This window comes from Primulina tabacum, chromosome 2, assembly GCF_025594145.1.
Source record: "Primulina tabacum isolate GXHZ01 chromosome 2, ASM2559414v2, whole genome shotgun sequence".
NCBI classification, from domain to species: Eukaryota; Viridiplantae; Streptophyta; class Magnoliopsida; order Lamiales; family Gesneriaceae; genus Primulina; species Primulina tabacum.
The window spans coordinates 11,161,296-11,170,343 of record NC_134551.1 but is presented as its reverse complement, the minus strand read 5'-3'; the positions used below and the strand labels follow the sequence as shown (position 1 = coordinate 11,170,343).

The window sequence follows — 9,048 nt, the reverse complement described above, 5'->3', positions numbered from 1 at the left end:
AGCTCTCATTTTCGAAATAACATTTAAAATAATCGTAATTATCTTACCGTAGAAATAGTGCAGTTTAAATTAACCAAATTTATCCAAAATCATATGTAAACATAAACGAGTAAAAATCTTAAATTCATCAACGTATGAAAATATTCATATCCTCTTCATATCATAAATCGTAATGCGGAAAACATGTGGTCCTCGGGTCGTGTCACCCCACCAATTCTGCCTACTCAGAGTTCGGTACCTCCAGTCTCCTCAGCATTTAGCTCACCTGCATCACACACGCCTAGTGAGTCTAAAGACTCAACACGCCTGTACCAGAACTAACAAGTACATATACATAGCACACAGCAGTGAAAAATATCATACTCAACATATCTTTCATGAACTTAAAAGCATAACGTAAACGTGTCGTGTAAAATCATATCGTGTCAAAGCATGTCATCTCATGTCATCATAAACGTAAACGTGTCGTGTAAAATAATATCGTATTAAAGCATGTCATCTCATGTCATCATATACGTGTTAAAGCATGTCATCTCATGTCATAATATACATAAACATTTTCTTTTTAATTGAATTCAGTTCATTAGTTGTGACTTTCGTATCAGCTCTATCGATGGATCCATCTATAAAACCGTGGTACCCGGCGGCGGGGACATCAACGTCGGGAGAGCGCCGGGGAATTTCTTTTTGCAAGAAATGTGATTGCCGAAGCTTGGCTATGGAAGGGGCTGAAACTGAGAGGATTTTATTGAGGAAGGGGGAAGGTGTCGGCTAGTGCAATTATTGGTGGAGAAAGGATTGGTGTAGAGTTAATTAAGTAGTATTTAATTAGTTTAACAATTAGCTCATAGATCCTAAGTTACTAATTAAAAGTTAAAAATGATTTTTAAGCCCAACAAGCTTAAAAATAGGCTCATCGAATCCAAACACGCTCCCGAAAAATATTTCGTATTGGAAAGATTTTGAAAATATTAGCCGAACCCCCAAAAAGTCTCCCGATTTGATAAAATTTACGTAACGATAAAAATTAAAATCATGCGGGTAAAATACCCCAAAATTCTATTTCTTGAAAAATACCTTTAAAACATCTTATATTAATTAATAAAAAAAATTACCTATTTAATAAAATAATTTTTTCCTGAAAATTATCCGGTCTCCGTTCCTCGTTCGAGCGCGAAATGAAACTTAAAAATCATAGTGCATGAACTTTTAAAATTTCATGAATTAAATCATATCATGCAATAATATTGCATAAAATGCATAAAAATAATTAAACACTATTTAATAAAATAAAAATACATTTTATGTTTTGAAAGAATTTAATAAAATACCAAAGAATATAATAATTTGCATGCATGTGGTTCACGTGGACTTTTTGATTTTCTGGACGTTACAATTTTGATAATAATTTGAGATGAATAATTATGAAGAATAAATATTTTATGCATAAAGAATTTAATATCCTAGTGATTTGTATGATTTTAATTAATTGAAGAGTAGCCACAACATCTTTGATTGAATTAAAATTATACATAAATTATGAGGATCACATTTGGTTATAAGGGATATAAGTTGTAATTAATTATATTTGAACATTGAAATTTATCCCACAAGAAATTTCGTTATATTAAATATAATTAATTAGGATACAATATTGAATTATTTTCTTAATTTATCAACATGGATTAAGAATTGAATATAATTCAATAGTTATATCATTAAGTTGTATGAATCTAATTGAATTAAAAATTCAGTCCACAGACAATTTTTATGTTAGTGATTCATATGTAGATCATGATTTACATGGGTAAAACATGATATATGGTTTATTGCTTCATTTGATAACATTATCATGTATTCGTTAATTTTACAGCATAATGATATTACTTTGATATTAATTTCTTGAAAATAACTTGATTAGTGGGAGCGATAAAATTCAGAATATTGATCATTATTATGCTCATTCATCCACACAAGTTATATCTATTGATTGCTATTCACAACATCCTCAAATTTAAAAAATGTGTTGTGAAACCAATCAAATAAATTCCACAAATTGTTGGTCATGATCTTGTAGGTCTTAATACTCATAAAATATTGAATGATAAAAGAATTCAATAGCAAGTAATGAAGTCTGAAAGTTGGTTCAATTGCCATTCATTTTTAGATGAGTCTTCAAAACAAATAAAGTCTCATTAAGCAACATCGAACAACATAAAGAATTCTTCTCTAGTGATAATGAGTATTTAATATTTCAAGATTAAGAAAACGATATGGATTGAAACATATCTCACATTAGTGGTATTTCAGGTTTTACAATGTTATCTCTTCATTAAGTTTTGTTGAGAATATTGTGGGCTATTATGAATAACAGAAGATTAGTGAGAGCTTAATTATTATCAGAGTAATATAAGTATTTGACCACTAAAAAAAGCTGCAAAATGTTTTGAAATACCTTTATGGTATTAAAGTTTTACATGCTTATGTGAGACGAATTGACAATTTGGAAAATGCTTTGCTACTTCCGCTATTGAGTCAAAATTTGTCATTGAAGCACTATTGTGTGGTGTATTTTAAGGAGTTTCATTATGGGCTTAGAATTATGGATTCTATATCTAAGCCATTAAGATTATATTACTACAATTCAGTTATGGCCTTTGTGACTAAAGCGGTGGTCAAAGTAAGTATATCGACATAATGTATTTTAAACCGTTGGAGAACCTGTTAATAAAGTGGTCATTGAACACGTTAGGACTGAATTGATGATCTTTTAACCTAAAGACAAGCAAATTTCAGATGTTAAAGGATCATATGGTAATTACTGATGGATTTGATTCCATAATAAATTTATGTTATATACATTTGGTTTTGATGATGAAACGCATTCAGTTATGATATTTCTCATATTCAGTTATGTACATATTCAGTTATCTTGAGAAAAATATCAATAAAATTGGACCTCGAATAAACATAAGGTTTATTCATTAAGTTGTTTGAGAGATATAATACATTGTGATACATGGAAGATAATAATCGTTTTTAGATGATCTATCGCCATGATTCATGTAATTTATTTTCTCCTATGGTAAATGAGATATATGTGTCAAGTGGGAGAATGTAAGAAATATGACACATATTAAAAGAGGCGTGACGTGTAGGAATTGGCTACGGCCAAGAAGCCTGCCATTTTTGAAGAACAACACATGCAGCCTCAAATTTTAGAAAATTAAGACGTGCACGCACCTCTTCTTTTGACAATCAAGCTCCCACAATTAACTCGTTGATGGTATGAGATGCCTATAAATAGCAGTGATTGAGGTCCCTAAACATACAATCTCATACAGAATAATACACCATCTATAGAGAGATTGGAGTGTTTAGAAGGCTTCAAATCAGAGGAAAATCAGAATACTTAAAGATGATTCAATGGCCGGATGTAACGCTCGATTTAGCTTCCGCATATTTGTTTATCATGTTTATATACGTTCATAAACATGATTTTTAGAGAAAATCTCTAACATGTCAGTTTAGTTTTTTTCCACTATACATGTACCTCAAGAAGCATTTGGCTGCCAACATCTGGAAAGAACCTCATCCGACAAAGGGCCAAATATATACAATAAAAAGGAAACAAAAATATTGTGATGGCAAAAAAACAAGGCAAGATTGAAATCTAAGCATATAGTTTAACAGAAGTTTTATCGGCAAACATGGATATTACAGAGTACAAAAATAACCCGGTTGAAGTTCGTCCCTTTGAGACATGATTTCCGTTTCCTTGTCACCGACATTACTCATCTTTTACTAAAACAATGTCACATGAAAAATATAACTTTAAGAACACATTTGGATCACAAATCATTAGAGAAACAGTAAGGTGATCCAAATTAACACAGTTCCAGAAACAAAAAAAATCCTTGAGCCAAGAAATAAAATGCCAAACCGTTTAGGACTCTGCTCCTTGAATATGTTTGATGCTATTTCAGAAACGTATTCCTCCCATCACTTGATTGTTTGTGAAAGGGTACCTTACGGAAAAGAGCACACTCACAATTTTAATGTTTAATGTAGAATTGCTTATTAACATAGCTGTTAGAGTAGATGTCCTGCAAGCCAACGGTTGGCTAGGGAATTTATTGACTCAAGTTAAATAAACAATCTTTATTTTAATATAATTTAACTTTTTATGGTCTTGTTATACTTTATCTGTATATCCATGCAAACAACATATATAAAGTCCTTCATTATGCTTTAATACAAATGAATCGTAATTCGATGTTGAAACTCATTTGTAAACACTGCATATTCTAAATCCGTTCCTAGTCAATTCAGCCGCTTAAATCAGGAATAAAGGACGCTTGAGCTCGAGACTAGCATCTGTGATGTTGTGTACTGCGTTTCTTGGTAAGGGCATAGAGATGTCCAAACATGCAGATGGGTAGTCATATGATGATTATACCGAACAACCCTCCCTCGGACTTTCCAAGTGGTTATCATTCATCGAGAGGATAAGTCCGTGGTTATGATTGTACACCATTAGTCCTTACGACCCGGGACAACACTGATGCTCTATATGCTAGGGCTGTGCTTTGACTCGTTTACCGGCTCCAGGAGAGTCATCAGGTGGCGAGGTTGGGTACAGTTGCGACACATATAGGAGCCAGTGGATTGTAGTCGGGGATTCACCGCTCACCTACGGGTGTGGATATCCTATGTGATCTGATGAAATAATAGTGCATGGAATTTCTGGTCAGAGTATGAGATGTACGTTAGAGAAGGAGTTCTCAAATAGTACATGCGATGCCACTATTATAGTCATCACATAGTTATCGAATTATTATGCAACCCTCGATGAACCAATGGTTGCAGATTCGATCGGGATATATGAGATGAAGGGACCGTACTGTACGTTAATCATAATCGACTGGTTCTTGCAGGCACTATCAGTGATACCTAGGGGATCATGGGGAGATGCTACTAGACGCTCTTACCATGATCCGATGGGTGCAATCAGAAATGAGTTCTGACATTCTTAATCAAGGTGTTGATGAAAAGAATGGGGCTAACTAGGGTAAGTCCGAATAAGAATAAATATTATTCTGAATCACAAAGAGTTGTGAACCCACGGCTAGCTGTATCCCTGAACCATTGAGGGTCACACAAGCACTGAATCGTTTGTTCCCGTTGAGAAAATAAATTCAAGGAGTTGAATTTATATTATGATATAATAAATTCAAGTAGTTGAATTTATGATAATTAAATTTTGAGAAATAAATTCAAGGAGTTGAATTTATGATATAGTAAATTCAAGAAGTTGAATTTATGACATTTGGAGAGAATACATTCAAGGAGTTGAATTTATAAAATTTGATAATTTAATTTATTAAACTCAAAAGTTGGGTTTATTAAATATTAATTTTGGAGGTGATAAAATTCAAGGAGTTGGATTTATAATTTAAATAATAAATTCAAATGTTGAATTTATAATATATTTAATTTATTAAGCTCAAAAGTTGAGTTTATTAAATAATTAAATTAAATTTGGTGGATAGTATGTTTAATGGGCTTGTAGGAGTACAAGTCCAACATACTAAATAATTAAGTTTTAATGACTTTGATTAAATTAATTAAACTAGTTGGACTAGCTCAATTAATTAAATCAAGCCCATTAATGTTAATTATATAATTAGGCTATGACTTAATTATAAATAGGGAATGCAAGTCAAAAACCCTAGCCACCACCATAAGTATTTTTCGAAAATCAGCCTCCATCAACCTTGCAAATTTCGGCCTCCTCTAATTCTTTCCAAGATTGAGCCGCCTCTCGTTTTAGTCTCCAACGCAAAATCTCTTCTATATTTTCTAGTGCAAATTAGAAGAGGAACAAATCATCTAGTCGTGGACCTAATTAGAAGATTGAAATAAAGAGTTCTTGAAGAAAGTTCGAAGGGATTCATCAAGAGCTAATCCGTTTATATCGGATTAGTTGGAGCCACGTGATTAATTCACAAATGTATAATTTTCTAACATCCTATGAATATTTATGATAAAATCATACGAGCGCCCAAAGCAAATCATATTTTGATTGTCAAAATAAATAAAAAAATTTAAATCTTCCGCTGCGTTTGGGCGTGTAGAAAACCAAGATCCAACAATAGCAGCATTCAACATTAAAGTAAAATGTAACTCAACTGTTGGACACAACAAGTTTCAAACAACAATATTGCCATCCTCAGACTCCTGTTAGATTGCTGTGCTAAGCGATCAGCAAATCCAGATGGCAGTTGTAGCCCTTCTTTCTTGCCACAATAAATTCCAACACCTTTATAATCTGATGTTGAAAATGAATTCATTATTCGGAGCAAATAACAGAAAAGATCAAGATGTAGAAAGAAAAATTAGAGGAACTGATCTACTATTTAGAATTATCAGTTGACATTTATAGTAGACTATATTTAAGATAAAGATTTAGTTGTATAACAGTTGTTATCAATCTCTAAATCATGTCTAAAATTTCAATTAACAGCATAATAAAGTTCAAACAAGTTATGTAATAAGAAACACGAAGGACGTTTTTACTTGCTAAAAGAGTGTTCAACCAATTTTAGATATATAAGATTGGATGTTTTTTTTTTAAATCCAAATAGCAAAGACTCGTGCAGCACTATACCGACTGCAGTAACATAACAGCAGTCTCCTTGGACAGGTAAAAGAGAGAAACTAAAAACATAGAAAACTGAAATAATTATTCAAAATCAACACAAGAAACATCCAATATAAGAACTGCTAAAAAAGATTTAAAAACATCGAACCGTTGTTTACTAATAAGCATAGATAAAAGCATCTTGAAGACATGCATGACATACTTCCTACGCTTAGGTTGATTCGCTCCAACATTATAGAGAAAATAGCAAGATCCTTATGAGGCTATTGTTTATGGAGCAACTAAAAACATTGAAGAGTCACCGACCTCCCCTTCTGTTGGAGCATTTATTCGCATATTCAAACAACAAGATGGGACCGCTTCAGTAACCTTGGAGGAGCTGTTGCAGCATAGGTGACACCCCATGGATGGTCTTAGCCCAGATGGAAGACATGGATGGGCCCACTACCCTTGGCCCATCCCTAGCCCAAATGGAATACAAGCCCATCAAGGGCACAGGTATCTTCCTATAAATACCAAGTTTGATTTTTCAGTTAGATTATTCACTATATTGTTTTCAGCAGCACCCTTTGCTGCTTCCTCCCATATATTCTCAGTCTCTGACTTGAGCGTCGGAGGGGCTACGCCAGGACACCCTCCTGGCCCCCTCCTAACGATCTTATTTGTGATTTCAGGCTCAGGGTAATTTCAAAACCTGCGTCTGGACTAGTGACACTTGCTGGAACCGGACCCTAAATTTCCCGTGAGTATCACTTGGTGCCGTCTGTGGGAATATTTGAGTTGAGACGTAGAGATGGTAGGGAGGAGAGGGAGTAGAAGAGTTAACTAAACGTCATCGTGTCCTCAGAGGGGACCCAAACAGTCTCATGCTGAGGCGAGGCAGGAACAACCCCATCAGGAGACAAGAACTGAACAGCCTCGTCAAGAGACCAGGGTCGAGCAACCCCGTCCTAATGAAAATGTGGGGAACTTGACTCTGGAGCAGTTGGGTCAATTTATCACTCGGACAGTGGATGAGGCTATGAAGAGGAACCAAGAAGCTGTGTTCATTGAAGAGCAGGCCACTCGCCAGGAGCGAGAGGAAAATTTGAGGGCCAGCAGAGCAGAATTGAAGAGACCCAGCCCCTCCCAAGCGAAGGGAATGTAGAGATTGGAGAGATGTGGAAAGAAATACGGATGTTGAGACAATAGGTGGGAAGTAGAGCGCCGGCCCCCAAGAAAGGAAGTCCTTTTTCGCTTGCCATTCTGTAAGAAGGACTTCCCCCGAGTTTCCGACAACCGAATGTTGGAGAATATGATGGACATACCGACCCCGAAGAGCATTTGGGGAGATTTGAGAATGCGGCTCTGTTGCACCAATATTCAGATGGAGTCAGGTGTAGGGTTTTTCTGGGCACGTTGGTGAGGTCAGCCCAGCAGTGGTTTAACACTTTGCAGCCCAACTCTATACGTTCTTTTGAGGACTTCTCAGCTGCATTTTTGCACCGATTTGCTAGCAGCAAGAGGCACAAGAAAAATTATTCGAGCCTGTTCATGATGAAACAGCAAGAGAATGAAACTTTACGAGAATTTGTCCAGCGTTTCAACAGTGCAGCGCTGGAAATACCAGATGGCTACTCCTGACATCATGATAAGTGCCTTCACACAAGGATTGAGGGGAGGGGAGTTTTTCAAGTCGCTGGTCAAGAAGCCCATGTCAAGCTATGATGAACTGTTGGCTCGAGCTGAGAAATATGTAAACTTGGAAGATGCCAAATGGTACAGAAGGATGGAGAACCGGCACGGAGGAAGTAGAGTTGAGGGAGTGGAGAAAGGAGTAAGGAAGAAAGGTGCGGGGGAAAGAGAGGAAGACAGAACTAGAAGCAGAAGACAATTCTCATCACATGTTTCTCTGCATAGGAGTCGTGACGAGGTGATGGAGGTGAGGGAGCCCGAGGGGAGGTGGGAGAAGTCGCGAAGGGTTAAGAGCAGTGCTAGATTGGCTTCGCGGGACAGACAAGAAAGATCCGCATCCGGGAGCCAACCAAGGTCCCGCCCATCCCCTAGGCGTGGTCAAGGCCCTCCATGGATAAATCAGAGGATCGGGGAGCAGAGAAGGGAAGGTCGAGGTCAAGATGTCCCTCAGGAGCCCGTCGAGCCGAGAAGGGGAAGGAACGAGGATAACCGCCCTACGAGAGAAATGATTCATATGATCTCGGGGGGTGAAAGTGATGGAGACTCTGAGCGAGCTCGGAAGGCACATGGGAGAAGGTTGGAGAACTTTGAGATATCTAGGGGTGCAGACTTACCACAAGACCCCGTCATCAGCTTTGGGCCGGAACACCTCCGAGGCGTTGTGACTCCACATAACGATGCCTTGGTGGTGACGGCCACCATTGCCAATT

General features: G+C 36.5%; 1 long non-coding RNA gene across 1 annotated transcript; it reads right to left on the bottom strand.

Moving 5' to 3' along the window:
- Positions 1-3,785: 3,785 nt before the first annotated feature.
- On the bottom strand, positions 3,786-7,058 carry LOC142530312 (uncharacterized). Its single transcript, XR_012816120.1, has 3 exons — positions 6,971-7,058; positions 6,193-6,331; positions 3,786-4,028 (listed from the first exon to the last, which is right to left on the bottom strand). It is a non-coding gene; the product is annotated as an uncharacterized LOC142530312 (long non-coding RNA).
- Between the last annotated feature and the right edge of the window lie 1,990 nt (positions 7,059-9,048).